The 21759-nt window shown below is 35.4% G+C and overlaps 1 protein-coding gene across 1 annotated transcript in view; it reads right to left on the bottom strand.

Moving 5' to 3' along the window:
• AKT3 (AKT serine/threonine kinase 3) overlaps window positions 1-21759 on the bottom strand; it is a 215104-nt gene that overhangs the window by 172173 nt on the left and 21172 nt on the right. The gene's annotated exons all lie outside the window — the stretch shown is intronic.

The following is a 21759-nucleotide window of genomic DNA, read 5'->3' as shown; positions in this document are numbered from 1 at the left end:
GATACATCTTAGACTATTGCCAAGGAAAGATCTACTTTGGGATATACTATTTGCTCTATGTTTCCCCAAACTGTCAACTGTATGCCGAGTCACTGTGTGAATTTTGATAACATCCTAGTACAGATGGCATGACAGCTATGCCATGTAAATTATTAATAAAATTTACATAAAGAAAAAACGAGACCCATCATACTGTCTTTATAGACCTCACCAAGACAACGTAATGTCCAAACTTATACTTTACATTTTGTTACAATTATTAAGGAGCAACAACTACCACTTTTTTCTGGCAAGTTCTAGCCCAAATTCTTAATCACTCACCCGCCCTCCATCTTATGAATCTTGTGCTTCCTTTCCGCCTGTGGGATCCACCAAAGAGGACTCTATAAAGTAAATGTGGAGATAATTATTGCCAAAAATGAAAGAATGAGGATTGTTAATAGTTCCAGAAAGGATAGTAAAATGAGTCCTGGATTAACTTGAAGAGAAGAAAGTCTAAATCCAAAGGCTAGAGAGTAGGAATAGTTTATACTCTAGTTTTAAAATATCAAAATATGTTTAAGCTCTAAAATGTCTGAAACGGAACTTTGCAAAATCTAGCATAATAAATTTATTATTATTTACAGATAAAGATCTAATGCTTTCCCAGGCTCACAGAAAAACCCAACCTATCAATGAAATCTAAGAAAATAAAAATTTGAATAAAAACAAATTAAAGAACTGTATTTTAAAGGACACATACATATAAAATACATTAAAATGTCTCTTTTCTTCTACTCTTAGCACAGTTAGGCTCCACCTGTAAACCTGACGTTGGCATCCTTCTTCTCCACTGATACAGTGAAGAAAGCTTCTCTCCACAGCATGCCTGTAACTGCTCTTCTTCTACATTCCTCTTCTTAATTAATGTTATCACATATTCTCCCCATCAATGAAGAACAAAATCACCAAATGAATTCTAATTTTCCTCTATATCCCATCTGCAAAATTTATGCCAAGTTGATATAATGATGATGATGACACGTTAAATAAATAAAACACTTTTTATTGTATGTTAGAGGCACAGTGCTGAACGATTTCCAAAAATTATTTAATTCCCACAACTGCAATATAAGATAGTATTGTGGACCAAATGTTTATGTTCCCCCAAATTCTATGTTGAAGTCTGACCCCCAGTGTGATGATATTTGGAGATGAGGCCTTGGGAGGAGATTAGGGTTAGATAAAGCCAAGAGGATGGGGTCCTCACCCCGATGGGCTTAGGTGCCTTTAAGAAGAGCCCCAAGAGAGCTTGTCTTCTGTCTCCACCATGTGAGGACACAGCAAGAAGCCAGAAAGACAGCCCTCACCGGAACCCCACCATGCCAGCACCTTAATCTTGGACATCCAGCCTCCAGAACTGTGAGAAAACAAGTTGCTGCTGCTTAAGCCACCTAGTCTGTGGAATTTTGTTATGGTAGCCTGAGTAGACAAATACGGATAAGTATGATTATTTCCCCATTTTACAGATGAGAAAATTATAGCTTAGATAGGCTAAATAACCTCTCTGCAGTGGATCCAGGAGACAGCGGTAGAGGTAAGATTTAAACACAACTTTTAACCAGTACTGTTCAACTGGTATCTCTTATATGACTGAGTGCCTAATGTATCACCAATTATGCTAATGGCAAGAAATAAAAATAAGGTACCCTTAAGGAATTCATACATTTAATCATATAATACAGACAAACACATGAACTGCCAAAGAATGACTTCCTTGCGGTCTGGCACCTAAGAAATATTTACGGATATAAACAGAAAAACTATCAAACAATAATACATAATATTATAAGTGTTATATGAGTGGGTCAAACAAATTAAAACAAGGGTTTTGGGGAGGAAACAATTGTGGGGGCAACTGAGGCAACCGCTGTAAGACAGGTAGAGTATAAGAAAAACTGTAAAAGAAATAAATGTCATGCAGTCAGAATAGGGTACAGTTATTTACACTTAGAAGGAATATAAATAGATATAGGATCATATTGTCAGTGAAGAGCAATAGCTTGACCTCTTCTTTCCTGATTTGGATACTCTTAATATTCTTGTCTTGCCTGACCGCCCTGGCTAAAACTTCCAGCACTATGGTGAATAGCAGTGGTGACAGTGGATATCCTTGTCTTGTTCCCGTTCTTAAGGTGAATGCTTTCAACTTTTCCCCATTCAGTACGATGTTGGCTGTGGGTTTGTCTTACATGGCTTTTATAATTTTGAGACATGTTCCTTCTATCCCTAGTTTGTTGAGGGTTGGACAGCCGTAAGATTCTTGGGAGGTGTCAAGAATCTTGACACTGGGTCAGCAATAACTAAACTGAAAGTGACTGCATGTCACATAAGTGTACCCACCCATCCTCTCCTTAGGACTCTAAAATTGCCTGTGTCCGATCCAACACAACCTGAAAGGACAGGATGTGTGGCAGGCAAGAAGTCCAAGTGGAAAACTACAGTGGCCTTCACCAATTTAGATCAAGCTTCAGAAAGGTCTTGTGCAAGTGAGAGGCCTTCACCTTTATTAGCTTCATGGTAAATCTACCTGTCAAGATCACTCTGAACCTCACAGATCATCAAGAACAGTATGGATTTTTTTCTTTTACGTAAGACAAGAAGCCCCTGGAGGGTTTTAATCAAGAAATCTGAACTAAGTTTTAACACACTGAGAAATGCCCTGACCCAAGGCTATCCTCTAACTCTGTTCAAAAAGGAGTATTTGAAACAAAGTTACACTTTCACCTCCTGAAAATCTGGGTTTTTCCTTTTTCTCCCTTTCTCTGGATTTAAAATCCAAAGATGTACAAATTCAATCATTCCCTCATATTCCTCCCCATGACCTCTACTTAAAAATAAAAGTGATAATTTCCCAACCTACAAGTATATCATTAAAGAGTATAACAGCAAAATTAATATAATAAAGAAAAGCAGGATACTCAGTTACTGAGTGTTCTTCTATGGCTATTTTAGAAATAGAGATACTAGTCCTAGCTGTGTAGCCCCAATTTTGATAGCTTGGCCTTTCCACAGATTCCACAGAGAGATCCCCAATATCTCCGATTAATCTCCTTTCTGCTTAAATTAGCAAAATTTAACCAGTAACTTCATTTTTACAAATAATTAAGAACTTTAAATCTACCAAGTAAGTATGCAACAAGCAAATAATAGTAAACCAGTCAATCATGACCCCTGAATTTATTAAAAGCGTTAGGGGTGGAGATGCCAAAAATGATTCAAAGCTGCTGAACCAGAAATGCTGGAGGGTGACGGCATTCCTCAGCCCTGCAACTCACCCACAGGTCTCCTGTCCTGCTGTATCCATGCCTGAGAAGAGGTGATATGAGAGAAACACAGCAGCTTCTTACCACAAAAAGTTATCCCTGCTACTGAAATGCTAAAGAAAAGAAGCTACAAAGAAAAGGAAATTAAAGGTGGCAAAAAAAAACAGAGGTCCATATAAGAATTGATTTGTGAACACATCATAATGTAACATGCACAGAAAAGCATGATACAGATAGAATATTTAAATTTAGGAACGAGGACACAAAATAAAAGAACTGTAGCTGAGTGCAGTGGCACACACCTGTAGTCCCAGCTACTCAGGAGGCTGAGGTAGGAGGATCATGAGTTTAATCCCAGCCTGGGCAAAATATCAAGACCCCATTTTTAATTTAAAAAAAAAGAAAGGAAGAAAAGAAAGAAAGAAAAGAGAGGAAGGGGAAGGGGAAAAACATTGTAGGATTAATCTGGGAAACCTTGGTCCTAGAACTGCCATCCATCAATTCATCCATAAGTAAGATCTCTATAGCTAAATAATAAAGACAACAAGGTGAATATATATGTTTCAAAGCCAATTACACAGTATCAAAACTTTAACCTAGTAAGACATTTAAGTGAGCTAAAACAATCGGAAAAAAAATCCTGATCTAGGGAAAAAAAAGTCTGCTAAAGGTAAAAATAAATGTTACACATGTACAGAGTTTTTAAAAATCAGCTAGATCTACAAGGTTTGTTAAGAAAACCTAGTCTCCAGCCCCCTCTCCAATATTTCCTTTTCCCAAAAGCTTTCTTTATCCAGTTGAGGAAGTTTAAGATGTAGCTCTGTTTCCTAGTTCTGGCTCTCTCCACACTTCCCACCCCTAACATCTCAACAGAGTTTTACCCTAACTCTGGTTAGATCAATATTTAAGGCTCATATCGCTACGACCACATAAGGGATTCAGAGCTGAGCCAAGCAGTAAACAATAATTACCTTCCTTTTCCTGCATAATATTTTGTTTTCCTTGGAATTAATAATTGCTTTCTCATTTACTTAGTTTTCTACATACTTATCCCTATATATTTATCTACCATATATTTATCCCTAATTCACCCCAGACTCTCCAGTCTTACAAAGCTCCACTGAATATATTCATTCGGCTCAGGTTTCTATCAATTTCGTCTTCTGGAAGAAGTCTCTCCTGTCTTCAGACTTGTTACCCTCAAGACTGAGAAGCCTGGGCCAGGTGCACAGCTACCGTCCTGGGTGTTCCTCTCACCTCACTCTGAAGTCCTCTTTGGTCTCTCCCAGATATTCCACTCCTTTTGCCGGACTACATTCCCTAGCTTCCTGAGGGAGGGTTTACGGGAGATGAATTTTTTGAGACCTTGCGTCTCTGAAAACATCTTTATTCTATTCTCAAACTTCATTAATAGTTGAGTTAGATTGGTTTGGATGCAATTTTTCCTCAGAATCTTGGAGGCACTGCAGCTCCATTGACCTCCTGCTCCTACTGTTGTTGAGAAGTCTGTAAGCATTCGGATTCCCGATCCTTTTTATGTGGGTCGAGTCCTGAAATTTCACGAAGATGTGCCTCCTTGTGGGTCAACAACCATTGTGCAGGGTACCTCATGTGCCCTTTCAATTTAAAAATCATGTCCTTCCGTTCCAGAACATTCTGATTTATTAGTGATCTTTGCCCCCATTTCTTCTGATTTCTTTCTGAAAGTCTGTAATTCTTATATTGAAAACTTCTAAACCTATCTCCTAATTTTCTTGCCTTTTTCCCCTCCTATTTTCTCTTTCTTTTTACTCTACCTCCTGGGAGAGTTTCAACTTTATCTAATCTGGCCAAAAGTACTGTTTGTTCTCTTTGAAAAGTATATTTATGAAATACTGAATTTGGTAAGATAAACTAATGTAGTATAATAAAATTTATAAGTTATGGTATAGATAGATTTCTTCATAGTTCTCACATATCAACAAAAGAAAAGGAATTAAGACACAATAAACTCCTTCAAGCAGCTATGTTTACTTTCATTTAACATTTAATTAATATGCATCTATGCAACAAAAGTACAAGGTATGTCACTGAGGATGATGACAATAGCTAACACTGAGAACTTACTATATGCCAAGTACTCTACCTGCATTTATTGCTTAAATCTCACACAAGAGAAGATAAGTAACTTGTTCAAGATCACATCACTGGTAAGTAGTAAAAGCCAGAATTAAAATCCAGGTTAATCCAGAATTAAAATTCAGGGTGCAAGTTTCTAACCACTTGGACAAACTGCAATGTGCTCACAAAAACCTCTCCCCAAGCGCACGCTTCCCAGTCTCCCCTGCAGTGAAATATGGCCATTTGACTGACCTCTAGCTAATGAAATGTGAGAAATGAGGAGTGCCACTTTCAGTCCTAGCCCACTAAAAACATCCCCTGTTCTTCTATGTTCTTTCTCTCTCTAGCTTCCTGTGACTGAGCACATGTTGATAGGAACCATTTAATGAAGATGGTGGAGCCACAAGATAGAACAAGTCTACCAATTAGGAATACTGTGCTTGGTTTGAACTTTACTGAGCAAGAAACAAAATTCAAATTATATTAATCCACTGAGATGTGGAGCTTACAGCAGTCAACCTCAATACCATACTGCCTCAAGAAACATACAACCTTAGAGGAGAAAGCCAAGGATATGAGTATCTGTCATAACATACATGAACAGCACCAAAAGAGCAGTAGAAAGTTATATTTACAGAGAAAAGTTTATGTTCAGAGAAAAATAATAGCACTCTCAGCTGGAGATTATGGAGGTATTAGCATTTAAGTGAATTTTGTTGATGGCTGAGATTTAGGTAATTAATTATGTGGCAAAAAAAAAAAAACCATTACAAGTGGAAGGGATGACAGACACATGGCACCAGACCAGTGTCCTTTACTTCTCTTTGTGCCCATCATTTAACTCCCAATCATTAATGAGTACGTGCAGTGTTTGTCTTTCCATTCCTGAGATACTTCACTTAGGATAACAGTCTTCCACCACTTCCATTCAAGTTGCTGCAAAAGACACTATTTCATTCCTTCTTGTGGCTGAGTAGTACTCCATGGTATATATATACCATATTTTCTTTATCCACTCCTGAATTGATGGGCACTGAGGTTGATTTCACATCTTTGTGATTGTGAATTGTGCTGCAATAAACATTCGAGGGCAGGTGTCTTTTTGATAAAATGACTTCTTTTCCTTTGGGTAGATACTCAGTAGTGGGATTGCCTGATCAAATGGTTAAGTCTACATTTATTTCTTTGAAGAATCTCCATGTTTTCCATAGAGGTTGTACTAATTTATAGTCCCATCAACAGTATATATGCATTCCTTTCTCTCTGCATCCATGCCAGCATCTATTGGGTTTTGTTTTGTTTCCGATTTATTTTTTTTTACTTTGTAATAATGGTCATTCTGACAGTGGTAAGGTGGTATTTCATTGTGGCTTTAATTTGCATTTGTCTGATGATTAGTGATGCTGAGCATTTTTTGATATGTTTGTTGGCCATCTGTCTATCTTCTTTTGAAAAACGTCTGTTCATGTCTTTTACCCACTTTTTAATGGGGTTGTTTGTTTTTCTCTTGATGATTTGAGTTCCTTGTAGATTCTGGACATTAGCCCTTTATCAGATGTATAGTTTGCAAATATTTTCTCCCATTCTGCAGGTTGTCTATTTATTCTGTTGATTATTTCCTTCATTCTGTAGAAGCTTTTTAATTTAATTAAGTCCCATTTATTTATGTTATTGCTGTATTTGCCTTTGGGGTCTTAGTCATAAATTCTTTGCCTAGGCCAATGTCTAGAAGAGTTTTTCCTAATGCCTTACATTTAAGTCTTTTAGCCATCTTGAATTAATTTTTGTATATGTCAAGAGATAGGGGTCCTGTTTCATTCTTCTACTAGTGGCTATCCAGTTTTCCCAGCACCATTTATTGAATAGGGCTTCCCTTTCCCCAGTGTATGCTATTATATGCTTTGTTGAAGATCAGTTGGTTGTAGATAGATAGTTTTATTTCTGTGTTCTCTGTTCTAGTTCATTGGTCTATGTCTCTACTTTTACACCAGTTCTATGCTGTTTGGGTTACTATACCCTTGTAATGTAATTTGAAGTCAGGTAATGTGATGCCTCTAGATTTGTTCTTTTTGCTTAGGATTGCTTTAGCTATTAATATTAGGGCTCTTTTTTGGTTCCATATGAAGCATAGAATTATTTTTTTCTAGATCTTTTGACATATGACTTTGATATTTTGATGAGAACTGCACTGAATCTATAAATCACTTTAGACAGTATGGACATTTTAATGATGTTGAGTCTACCAATCCATGAGCATGGGATGTTTTTCCATTTGTTTATATCATCTGTGATTTCTTTCATCAGTGTCTTATAGTTCTTCTTGGTTAAGTATATTCCTCGGTATTTTATTTTCTTCGTAGCTATTGTAAATGGTATTAAGACCCTGAATTGACTCTCAGCTTGCCATTATTAGTATATAGAAATGCTATTGATTTGTGTACATTGATTTTGCCACCTTTTTAGGGTTTTCTGGATACGAGATCACATTGTCAGCAAACAGGCACAGTTGGACCTCCTCTTTCCCAGTATGGATACCCTTTATTTCTTTCTCTTGCCACATTGCTCTGGCTAGGACGTCCAGCACTATGTTGAATAGAAGTGGTGACAATGGGCACCCTTGTCTTATTATTATTATCATTTTTTAATATTTTCGATCCACTGCTGGTTGAATCCATGGATGCGGAAACCACGAATGGATATGAAGGGCCAATTGTATATCTATTACCTCAACTCCACCGGATATAGCATATTTCTCATTGCTTCCAAAATTAAGTGCATACTCAAAATGCAACACACCTGAAGAAACCTCTGACTTATTATGCCTTTAAATAACAGATTACTCAAAACAGAGCATTACATAAAATGGCTTTGTAAAAACTGTGGATATATAACAAATTAATAATAACACGTGCATTACAGTATGAGTACATATGATTTATATTAATGATGAGAATTGAAAGACAAAGGATAAGTAAATGGTGGAGAAATCTTTTTCCCTTCCCTCCTTAAACAATTCAGGCGAACCTAAATCAGGGGAGTCACTTATTCCAGTCCCCTTCCCTCAATAGGCAGAAGAGGAAGAAAAACATTTGCCACTGGGTGGGGTAAAGAACAAACTGTGCCCCTCCAGGCTTCATTCAGCAGCTTTGGGCAGAATGAATCAACATGTTTATCTGCTAATACAGCTGAGCTCATTTTACAGTGTTATGTACTTGAAAGGAAACAAAACTTTTAAAAAATGGAGCTAGTAAAAATTAGAAAGTTTTTGGTTTTTTTAGCAAATTTTGTTAGGCTCTTTGTTTATGCAGACCAAAAATTAATAGAATAAATTTTCCATTGTATCAAAATGTTTATACTCAAATGAAGAAGATTTAAGGAAACTCAGGCTCTAAAACATTTGATCTAAGGGTCAAGGACAGTCTGACTTCTTAGTTCTGCCAGCAGTTTTTAAAAGTTGCTTCCTGTACTAAGGATTGTTCACTGTTCTTGCACAAACAATAATAAAAGTCATTTATACAACCACCTTGATTACGCTTTCCTTTTAAATTCACTGTTTGGTAATAGCAAAGGCTACGATCATAACTCTACTAAGCATTTTGAGCTTTAATTTACCATTGTATTTCTATTCATTTATTAGTTGTGCGGAAACAATATTAATTTATGAATTTATTCAAAAATATATCCTGAATGCCAATTATGTGCCAGACATTATAGATAAAAGTTAGCAAAAGAGATGTAGTCACTGCCCTCCCAGAGTTTTCAATCTAGCTGAAACTATACATATATATAATCCTAACTCTGCAAAGAGAAACACACCATGAAAGCAAATAACATGATCTAGCCTGGGGGTCAGAGAAGGATTCCTTTAGCAGTGACAACTGAGCTGATATTTGCTTTACAATCATTAAACATGATTTAAAACACATACACACTCCAAATCATCCTAGTAATAAGAATGTTTACAACTATGGGGGGTGGGAGAAGGGTTTATAAGAGCAAGGGTGAAATCTACATGAATTTGAAAATAAAGGTGATAGGTTTATGTGAATAACAGCAAGAGATCACTTATCTCTGTAGGAAGAAAAGCAATGGCCACTCCTAGTATATTTCCACTCAAAAATAGGTTTCATAGCTAGAACTATTTTCCAATGAGAAAGCCAAACATTAGCTATCAGTCTTGTAGTCTCCGATCAACTCAAGTCCTCCAAACACACTAAGCTGAATTTATAACAGCAAATGTATCACAAGCCTCAACACCCCATATAACCCACGTCACAAAAAAAATGTCTTCAGATCCCAAGATCAGATAATGTTAGAATGGAAACAACCTTTTAGAAATCATGTTGTAATAAAACACTTTTACTTTGCAAATCAGGAATGAGACTCAAAGTGTAGCACATACAACATCATATACCTAGTTTGTAGCAGAACAGTCTGGATCACCTTAGTCTACTCCCTATGCTCTTTCTACCAGCATTCAGCGGCAAATATATCAAATGACAAGGAGTACATACAGTGCAAACAAATAAAGTAGAATTTTAAAACACAGGAATTCCATTTCAAAAATTTTATACACCTTCAACTGAACTGTGCTTGGCTTTGGCTCTAGTTCAGGGTTCTCTCCTTTGACAATGCTCCCTCTTACCACATACATACCACAGAAGGGTAAAATTGAAGAAAATTAACATTTATTGACTCCATTGGGTCCAGAAGCTAAATTGACATGTGTATCTGTATATGTCTCTGTGTGTGGATATGTGTGTATTTTTCTCTCTGTGTGTGTGTGTGTGTGTGTGTGTGTGTGTGTGTGTGTGCGCGCGCGCAGTTATGGTTGCTTTGTTTCTTTTTGTTTGTTTGTGTTAGCTACTACTGAAATTGACTGCTGTACAGTTGCTCCATTTTTGTGAGGGTCTAAAAATATCGTGATATGTACACAGAAAACACTTTTACTTATGGGGCGGAAAAAGGCTTATAAAGTTATCTTTATAAACCATAAACTCAAAAAGCCATTAAGACTCATTTATATAAGCGACCAAAGGCTAATTCCTTCCTAAGGAATGTGATTTCAACACAAGGCTTTCATTAGACTACTTGGTTTGTTATACAATATGTATTAATACAAACACACAATACATGTACACACACAGACAGACATGCATAGATAGGTCTGGAAGGAAATGTGCCAAAATTTTAAAGAGCCACCAGTCCTCCAAACTCACAACCATGGTGACCCTCCTTTAAGAAAGGAGCCTATAATCCAGGCCCTATGCTACCAGAGTATGTTGTGCCCCTGGCTACAGGGATAGATTAGGGATGGAAAAAGGACACAAGGAGGAACACAGAGTCTTCTCTGATAGTTACTATATGGCCAGTGGGAAGGAGTCTATCTTCCTTTCACACAGTGGGCCTCAGTGATGCTGCCCGAGGCTGTCGGCAACCACAGAGCAGAAGTCAGCTTGAGAATGCGGCATCATCAATGGAAGCTGAGTGAACCAACCCCTGACATCACCACTAGGGCTCCTACCTCCAGGCACACCTGAGATCCGGCTATCTTGGAGTTCCATTTACTTAATCGAATAAATCCGCCCTCTCTTTTAATGTTTGCTTCGTTGCTTAAGCTTGAGCTGTGTTCTTATTGCTTAAAATTTTAAGAGTCCTGACTATTCCCACAGAAAGAGTCCTCAGTTAAAAACTAATACACTGCAAAATTTTAAACATCTAAAAACTAGGTCAATTAATAATTTTACCTTTATAAAATATATTTTTTATTTTATATAATAACAAAACTTTTAAAATTAAACCCAGCAATACATTTAGTGTTCCTAAATAAGATTATTTTAAATCTTTACACACTAGCAATAAGTGCATTTATTTTATTTTTTTAGATGAAAGATAAAATTGCATGCCTTTATGAAGCACAATGTGATGTCCTTAAGTATATACACATTCTGGAATAGTTAAATCTGGCTAACTAACAAATACATTACCTAACATAGTTATCATTTTTATGGTGAGAATACCTAACATCTACTACCTTTGCATTTTACAAAAATACAATATATAATCATTAACTATAGTCACCATGCTGTATAATAATTACATTTTTAAATAATAATATTTTGGTGTTTGATATTTTGTTTGTATTAAAATTTTTCTAACAGAAGAACATACTGTGTTCTCTACTTCCTAGCCCTTTCAGCCTTTGGCCATGTCGCTCCTCAACTATAGATTACGCTGGATGGGTGGGGACTTCCTCCATTCATGTTCCCGGGATATATAAATAGAAGAGGAAGTTCTAACCACGATGATTTTGCTCTCTCCTAATTCACAGGGAACATCACAGCCATCATACATAAGCTCCTGCTTTCCTCTTTAACAATTCTTCCTTCCCTCTGCTCTTTCCTCATGCTCACCTCCCCTCTGGACTAACTAGAAGTTTGCCTTTCCTCCTTTCAAAGACTGACCCCTTCACCTATGTTCTCTTCTCCCAACTCTTTGCTCCATCAATTATTCTTTCTTTCTATGTACCTGGCAAAATTCTAAGCCTTTTATAACTTAACTCAGTTAATTCTTACAATAATCTTCATGAGGTAGGTAAGTAATATCATTACCCCAATTCTACAGATAAGGAAATGACTCATCTTAAAGAGGCTTTTTTCTCTCACTAGATTCTAGACTCCATGAGGGCAGGTGACTTGCCTCTTCATCTTAGTATCCTCCCCAGTTTCTGGCACATAATATATTTCTCTATAAGTAAACAAAGAAATTAGTTTCCCCAAACACTAGATATGAACATGCTCATTTACTTTACAAGAATAATTTTTCACTCCTCAAAAGTATAAGTCAGTTTTCTTTTGCTTGAAGAAAAAATGGTTTGGTGCTAAACACACAGTATCTCTAACTGGTAAGAAAAATTAACATAAAAGTTCACCAATTAAATGATAAACACAGTCATTACGATCTAACTTTTGTCAGAAGTCTAATTTGACAAACTTACCCTATCACTATCACTTCAGAGTACCAAATTGTCCCCTTGGTAAGAACAGAGTATAAACCTAGCGCTCCTAGAACCAGACAAAATGGCTGCATTTTATAATAATTTCCACACAAGTAAATTTTAGAGAATGTTTATGTGCCAAATTTTCAATCTGATCTCTAGAAAGGTTATTGTCTCTCTGGAAATCTGACTGAAAACTGAAGTACAAACATAGTTACATTTACCAAAACTTTTTGTGGCAGACACTGTTGGTTGGTGAACATATCAATCACCAAACCCCTTTACTCTCGCCATCTCCCACTACAGAAATTGAAAGCCAAATACTCGCTTTCTCACAGCTAGGGGTGGCATATAATCCAGTTCTAGACAAAACGACATAAAAAAAAAATCTGATAGTGAGCTTCTGGGCAAGCTTTTTCTTTCTTAATATAAGGGACAGTGTGGCTCATACCAGTCATCTCCCATCTGTCTGCTTTGAACAGAGATGTAATTCTTGTTACTACTACAGCCATCTTGAAACCTTGAAGCAACAAGTATATGAATGAAAAGCGAACAAGTTAAAGGTGATGAACCAGAAAGAGTGAGCTTGAATCTTTGATGATTCTATCCTGATCTGCTAACTGACCAATAACTACCCACCTTTACCCTTAAGTGGAGGAAAAAAAAAAAAAGACAGTATTTTCTTTGGTTTTTTTGTTACTGTTGGCTGAGTTTCTGTTATTTTCAGCAGACTGCCAACTTTGCTAATACATTTATTATACAAACATTCAAAGAATATACTGTATAATTCTTTTAATTAAAAAAAGTTTTGGTACTTTTTTTATGTAAATAAAAAGTAAAGTCACACTGATGCCAAATAAGTGTGACAAATTAAATCCAAGAGGTACTAAACATTTTCTGTTAATTTTTTTCTTTAAAATATATTAATAAAAGTAGTATATTCACTTTAGAAATTTTACAATATACAAAATAATACAATGAAGAAAAAAAATCTCACTACCCAGACATAACCATCTTTAATATTTTGATATATTTCCATCCAATCGATTCTTATACATATATCAATATAAAAAATTATGCTTATCTTCATAAATTGGGACTATGTAGGATATATTTTATTAATATATACATAAAGAAGTAACTCCGTACTACATGAAAGCATACCAGAGTCAAAAATAAAAGTGTCTCTTCCACCATTCCCACACACACATGTGCATATGTAAACCCTCATTTCTCCATCCCACTTCTCAAAAACAACTGATTTTAATACTTTTGGCATTATGCCTGTTTCTTGATTTATCACCTATAACCACATCAACTGACTTCCCACTATAAAAGTTGAGAAATTAGACTCCCCTCTGCCCTCTCTTCCTAATTTTTGTTACTTTTATTTTCATCTTTAGTTTTTCTATTGGTTGACAGTTTACCTTAAAAAACACACTTAAAGGCCGGGCGCGGTGGCTCACGCCTGTAATCCTAGCACTCTGGGAGGCCGAGGCGGGTGGATTGCTTGAGGTCAGGAGTTCGAGACCACCCTGAGCAAGAGCGAGACCCCGTCTCTACTAAAAATAGAAAGAAATGATCTGGCCAACTAAAATATATATAGAAAAAATTAGCCAGGCATGGTGGCGCATGCATGTAGTCCCAGCTACTCGGGAGGCTGAGGCAGGAGGATCGCTTAAGCCCAGGAGTTTGAGGTTGCTGTGAGCTAGGCTGACGCCACGGCACTCACTCTAGCCGGGGCAACAGAGTGAGACTCTGTCTCAAAAAAAAAAAAAAAAAAAACAAAACACACTTAAGCATCTACTTCTCAACCTGTGAATTTTAGATAAAATGTCTTTACTCCAAACTGTGTAAGCTTACCCAATCCTGAATGAGGAACAAAAATGTATGTATATAGTTGTTGCTATAACATTAATTCATTTAATTTAAGAAAAAGTGTTGGAAAAGATAAAGTATCATAATGATGAACAAATACAGAAAACAACTATCAGAACTTGGAAATCCTATCATGAATTTAAAAAGAAATTGCTATAAACATGAATCTTAAAATTACAAAAGATGAAGCCTGAGGAAGAGGGCACAACATTCAGGCCAGATGACAGAAAAGGAATACTGATTAACTCCTGTTTTACACTAGTATTCTCAAAAGACAAACATCATAATGAAAACACTGATGCCAAAGTTGCTGAGGAGGAGTCCCTCCATGCCTCCCTCCATTATCCCCTTCGGGGAAGAAAAAAAGTTGCTGAGAAGATAGTTAACAAGTGACTGATCACTTTGAGTTCCAGTTAGCATCAATAATCTCTGAGCAATGTAAATCATCAGAAGGGTGTTTAAAAAAAAACCCTAAAAGTGCAAGTTATCTTGACTGTCCTATATACAAGAAAACAATGGGTGAGTCTAAATACTAAATATTAGTAAACTTGATGTCAAACCTAGTAATATTCTGTAACAGATTATTAAATAATAACAGCTACTGTTTACTATTTAATGTCCTATGCACTGTGATAAGAGCTAATCACATATTATGATCACTGATTCTTATATAAAACAGACATTACTATCATCTCCATTTTACAAATGAGAAATTTAAAGTAGATTAAGTATTTTTCCCATAGACACTAATGAATAGCAAAGCCAGGACTTCAAGTTCCATCCACTTAACCACTGCACTAAACTAACACATACAAATACAGTCGTCCTTTGAACAAAATGGGTTTAAACTGCATAGGTCCACTTACACATGGATTTTCTTCCATCTCTGCCACCCCTGAAACAGCAAGACCAACCCCCTTCCTCTTCCTCCTCCTCAGCCTACTCAATGTGAAGATGACAAGGATAAAGACCTTTATGATAATCTACTTCTACTTATTGAATAATAAATATATTTTCTATTGCTTATGACTTTCTTAAATAACATTTTCTTTTCTCTAGTTACTTTATTGTAAAAATACAGTGTATAATACATATAACTTACAAAATATGTGTTAATCGATTGCTTCTTATCAGTAAGGCTTCTGGTCAACAGTAGGCTATTAGTAGTTGACTCTCAGGAGTCAAAAGTTTCCTGTGGATTTCTGACTACACAAGGTGTCAGTGTCCCTAACTCCCATGTTGTTCAAGGGTCAACTATACTTAAAAATTTTTTAAGTAGATGGACGAGAAGTAACAGATTCACTAAGAGCAAGTTAAGTCAAACTAGTCATTTTTTCTTTTCTGAGTTGCCTTTCTGCAATATCATGGACAAATCTCTAAGACATATTAAGTGATTACGATGTCATTTATATAATGTGAGATAAAACAGAAAAGATAAATATTTATATAGAATAAAGTATAAAAGTCTTATTTCTCTAGTTATCCCCATTCCTAATTTCTCCAATCCCAATCTCTTGACAACAGGTAAATACTACTTATCCTGTGGTGTATATTTTTCTGGTTCTTAAATACTTAAGAAAAATTTTGGCTTCATATTGGCATATCACACTCGACAGTAGTTATTTCTGAGAAGGAAAACTGGAGTGGAGGAATAACATCATAGGCTATATATTTATTGCTTGAATCTTGTACAAGGGGAATTCATATATTACTCAGATAATATAAATCTTATTAAACATAATTAAGCTCAAAGAAAACAGGAAAAGAGTTTCTAAGTATGATATCATGGCCTCCTTGGGAGGGAAAGTTTGATATATTAAACTATATAACAACTAAAAAGTTTTGCAAGGCAAAAAAATACCATAATGTTAAAAGGTATATTCAAGCTAAAAAAATATTTACAATAAAAAAGAGTAACCAAATAAAGGTATTCTCAGCATACAAAGAGCTCTTACAAATAAATAAGAACATATGAAATTTGTAAACTTGTCTAAGGACAGGCCTCATATATAAAAATTGCCTAAGAATAAGAGCAATTAATTTAAACAAAATTAAACCTCAATAACAAAGAAATTTAAAATAAAACAGCAACATAACCTCAAAAACTAAAAAGAATAACACGCAGTGGTAGCTATGGTATAAGAAAGCAGAAGCCTAGCATACTAGTGCTAGGAATGTAAGTTGATAACATATGGACAACAAATTGACCTACATTAAATGTCTGCTATAATCAAAATATAATAAAAGTTCCTCTAAAGGACAAAACTGAAAAATGTGACTGCAACCTTCAATGGCACTAATTGCCCCTACAGTGATGAACTGTAAGAAGCCCAACAGTCCCCTCACACTCTGCCCTGCACTGACCACATCTGCAGCACTACATTCACTTCTGGGCATGACATTGTAAGAGAAACACCGACAAACAGGTATTTCCACAGTACGGACGACAACACAGTCAGCATTCATATCCATGGGTTCCACAACTGCAGATTCAGCCAACTGCAGACCAAAAGTATTTTTTTAAAAAGCATCTGTATTCAACATGTACAGACTTTTTTTCTTGTCATTCCCTAAACAATACAGTAAAACAAGTGTTAACATAGCATTTACATTGTATTAGGTATCACAAGTAAGTTTTAATTGATTTAAAATTATGGGAGGATACGTGTATGTTATATGCAAATACCAAATACTACACCATTTCATATGAGATTTGAGCATTAGCAGATTTTGGTTATCTGCGAGGAGTCCTGGAACCAATCTCCTATGAATACCAACGGACAACTGTACTGTGTATGAGAGGGCTAGAAACCATGTTTTATAATAAACAAATTAAAGAATTGAAAACATTTTGTTTAAAAGAGGATTTGAGGGAAGACATCATAGCAATGTTGAAATATCTGAAACATATACCTAGCAGAGTTCCACTTTCAGTAGTATACAGTAAGCTGTTTAAGGCTAACCCTCCTATATATAAAATTATAAACTCTGTGCAAAATATAAAGAACAACTATTTGAAGGCAGTAGAAAGCAGCAAAAGAAGGTGGAAACTTAAAGGAAGTTGACCTCTGAAAGAGGGCAGCTATACTGGGTGAGATTGCATTTATAAGGCTTTTTGCATGAGGGGCTCTATTCCTTGGGATTAGGGTAGGAGGGCTAGAACTCAGAAAGCCGCAGACCTTACTATCTTGAACAATCAGATGATGGAGTTTAGAGCTGCCAAAATACCTGGGAAGTAAGAGAGATACCCGACAAAAGAAGAAGACAGAAAAATGGAGCCATAAAATCTACACATAAATTCTGTCCAAATCTTGGCTAACCCCTGAAATGTGCACGCATAGGAAAGACTCCAGTGAGCCCAAAACAGAAAGCAGAATGTGGAGGAAAACACAGACATTTGAGCTGCTCTTCAGTACAGGGGAAACAAAGTACGGAATATGAATAGAATCAAGGTAAGTACCAACTAGAACAAAAACTAAATCTTGTCCACAAATTCAGAATCTGCACAATATATCCTCACAATGAACTGCATATGGCTGAAAATTACCATACATGTGACAAAAAAGGAAAATGTAATCAGAGGCAAAGAAAAAAAGCAGTCAACAAAAATCAAGTCCAAGAGAATCCTAATGTTGGAATTAGCAGACAAGGACTTTAAAGCAGCTAATACAAAAATAACCAAGGACTTAACAAAAACATATGGTCATAATAAATGAAGAGATGGAGAATCTCAGCAAAGAAACAGAACCTATGAAGAACCAAATAGACAAATTCACTAAGGGCTAAAGGTTAACAGTCTAGAGATGGCAGAAGAGTCAGTGAATTTAACAGATTAATAGAAATTATACAGTCTGAAGAAATAAGAGAAAAAAGATTTTAAAGAATGAACAGAGCCCCATTGATGTGTGGGACATTATCAAATGATCTACAAAGGCGTTAACAGTAGTCCCAGAAGCAGAGGAGAGAAAAGAGCAAAATATGTTCTGAAAAAATAATGACCAACAAATTCCCAAGTTTGGTAAAAAACATAAAGTTATACATCAAAAAAGATTAGCACATCCCCAACAGGATAAATACAAAAAAAAACACAAAAAACCAACACCTAGACACATCATACTCCTGCTAAAAATCAAAGATAGAAAAATCTTGCAAGCATCCAGAGAGAAATGACATAGACAGTCATGCATCACTAATGACAGGTGTATCTTCTGAGAAATGCATCATTTGGTGATTTCGTTATTGTGCAAACATCATAGAGTGTATTTACACACAAAATCAGTTGGTGCAGCCTATTACACACCTAGGCTACATGGGATAGCCTATTGCCCCTGAGCTACAAACCTGTACAGCATATTACAGGCAATTGTAACATAAAGATAAGTATTTGTGTATCTAAACATAGAAAAAGTACAGTAAAAATACAGTATTATAATCTCACAGGACCACCATCCTGTGGAGGCAATCTGTCATTAACCAAATGGTCATTATGTGGCAAACAACAGCACAAAATAACAGCTGACTTCTCATCAGAAACAATGGTGACCAGAAGAAAATGAAATGGCATTGTCAAAGTGATGAACGAAACAAAACTATCAAATCATAATTCTATATACAAGGAAAAATCCTTCAAAAATGAAGATGAAGACATTTTAAGATAAACAAAAAATAAGTATATTGATGACCAACAGATATGATCTAAAAGAAATGCTAAGGAAATTTCTTCAGGCAGAAGGAAAATAATATAGGACAGAAACTGAAATTTATAGGAAGAAATTTTAAAAACTGTAAATAAGTATATAAATATGAAAGACCACAATTTTCCTGCTCTTCTTTAAAAGACATATGACTAAAGCAAAAAAAAAAAATAACATTATATCATGGAGTTTATAACATATATAGATATAATATACATGAGAACAACAGTACAAGGCATTCAGGGGTGGGGATAAATACAACTATACTATTGCAAGGTCCTATATTTTACATAGAGTAGTAAAATATTAACCCTATATAGACTGTGATAAATTAAGAATGAATATTGGAATCTCAGGAGCAGAGTTTCCTCAACTTCAGCACTACTAGCATTTGAAATGGGAACATTCTTTGTTGCGGGGGACTGTCCTGTGCATTATAGAACATGCAGCAGCATCCGCAGCCTCTACCTACTAGATGCCAGTAGCAATCCCACCCCCATACCATGTCAATCAAAAATGTCTCCAGACATTGCCAAATGTCCCCTGGGGACCAAAATCACCCTGCTTGAAAACCACTCTGCTACAACAACCCCTAAAAAAGTAATTCAAGCTAAAATGATGGCAGGGCTATGTTTCTCAAAGTCTCTTCCTTGGCCCACCTAAAAAGCCTCTAGATTTTCTGCTTGAATCACTCCACTCTCCCATGAAATTTTAATACCACAGATATACTTAGATCAGTTTATATAATGTGGCCCATTGGAGAGCCACAAATAATTGTAATATCTAAGGATTTTTGTACCCTCCTCCAAGTACCAATTATTGATTGCCCTTTGGGGGAACTATCACCTCCACTGACAATGTATACTGACAGAGAATTTAAATACAATACTAAAAAAAAAAAATCAGTTTACTCAGAACAAGGCAAGAAGGTAGGAACAGAGAAACTTTTTAAAGGAACAAATGGGAAATAAATAACAAAAGACCTAAATTCAACCATACCCACAATAACATCAACTATAAATTTAAAAATTGTTTTTAAATATTAATAAGAAACATAACTAACAAGCCAATAGTGGACATAAAATAGAATATTAAAAAGATACAAAATTCAAAAGGCAAGAAAATAGGGAAAAGGAACAAAGAATACATGGCACAAATGGAAAACTCAGTATCAATAATTATATTAAATATGAATGGTCTAATAAACCCTAAATAAAAGGTATAGGTTGTCAAATTGGATTTAAAATAAATAAAAAGCAAGCTCCCAAACATTTGCTGTCTACAAGACAGGCAGTTTAAATACAAAACATACACAGACTAAATGTAAAAGGATGTTTTATATATACATATTTATATATATACACACATATATATCTAATGCCAACATATTAACAAATCATAAAAAATTGGAGTGGTTATATGACACACACTGAATTCTAAGACAAAAAATATTACCTGAAATAAAGAAGAACATTTCATAAGGATAAGAAACAATACATCAAGAAGATGTAATAATCATAAATGTGGATACATCTAATAACAGAGCTTCAAAATATATAAAACCAAACAGAACGAAAGAAATATAAATACATAATCATAGCTGGATACTGTAGCACCCTCTCAGTAAGTGACAGAACTAGAGAAAAAAAAAATCAGTCAGTGAAGATATAGAAGATATGATTCACTGTCAATCATCTTGACCAGATATTTATAAAATACTATAAGCACAATAGCAAAAAAAAAAAAAAATCAAGATAGACCATATGGTGAGCCATAAAAAAATCATAAAAGATTATTGAAATCTTACAAAATATTTTATAATTATAATCAACTATAAAATAGAAATCAATAATAGTAAGATAACTAGAAAACCCACCCCTATATAGTTTGAAATTAAACAACATTCTTCTAAATAACCCATAGCTCAAATAAGAAATCAAAAGGTAAGTTAGAAAACATTTTACACTAACTGATAATGAAAATAACAATATATTAAAACTTGTGACCAGGCATGGTGGCTCACACCTATAAGCCTAGCACTCTGGGAGGCCAAGGTAGGAGGATCCCTTGAGGCCAGGAGTTGGAGACAAGCCTGAGCAAAAGCCAGACCCCATCTCTACCAAAACCAGAAAAAATTAGCCAGGTATGGTGGTGTGCACCTGTAGTCCCAGCTACTGGGGAGGCTGAGGCAGAGGACCCCTTGACCAAAGAGCTTGAGGGTGCAGTGAGCTATGATGATGCCACTGCAATCTAACCCAGGTGACAGAGGGAGGCTGCGTTTCAAAAAAAAAAAAAAAAACTTGTGGGATAGTTAAGCACTATAATAAACTTTAAGTGCTTATATTTTTTTAAAAATAAAAGTTCAAAATTAATCATTTAAGTTTCTACTTTAGGAAGTCAGAAAAAGACACCCAAATTAAAATAACAAAGAACAAAAGCAATGACACAGAAAACAAAGGATAAAGAAAATTAACAAAGCAAAAAGTTGGCCCTTGGAAAAAATTATTAAAATGAACAGACTCCTAACAAGATTATCAAAAGAAAAAAGAGAGAAAGAACATAATTTACCAGTATCAGGACATAATAAGGGGATATCATAAGTTCCTGCAGACATTAAAAGGTAAGTGAATATTAAAAACGACTTTACACCCAGTAACTTAGATGAACAACCTGGATGAAATGGACAATCCTTAAAAAATACAGTTTACCAAAACTGATATAAGATGAAATAGAAAACATGAATAGCCCTATACCAACTAATGAAATTGAATTTATTATCAAAAAT

This window comes from Lemur catta, chromosome 25 (assembly GCF_020740605.2).
Source record: "Lemur catta isolate mLemCat1 chromosome 25, mLemCat1.pri, whole genome shotgun sequence".
NCBI classification, from domain to species: domain Eukaryota; kingdom Metazoa; phylum Chordata; class Mammalia; order Primates; family Lemuridae; genus Lemur; species Lemur catta.
This window is presented reverse-complemented; position numbering and strand designations above follow the sequence as displayed.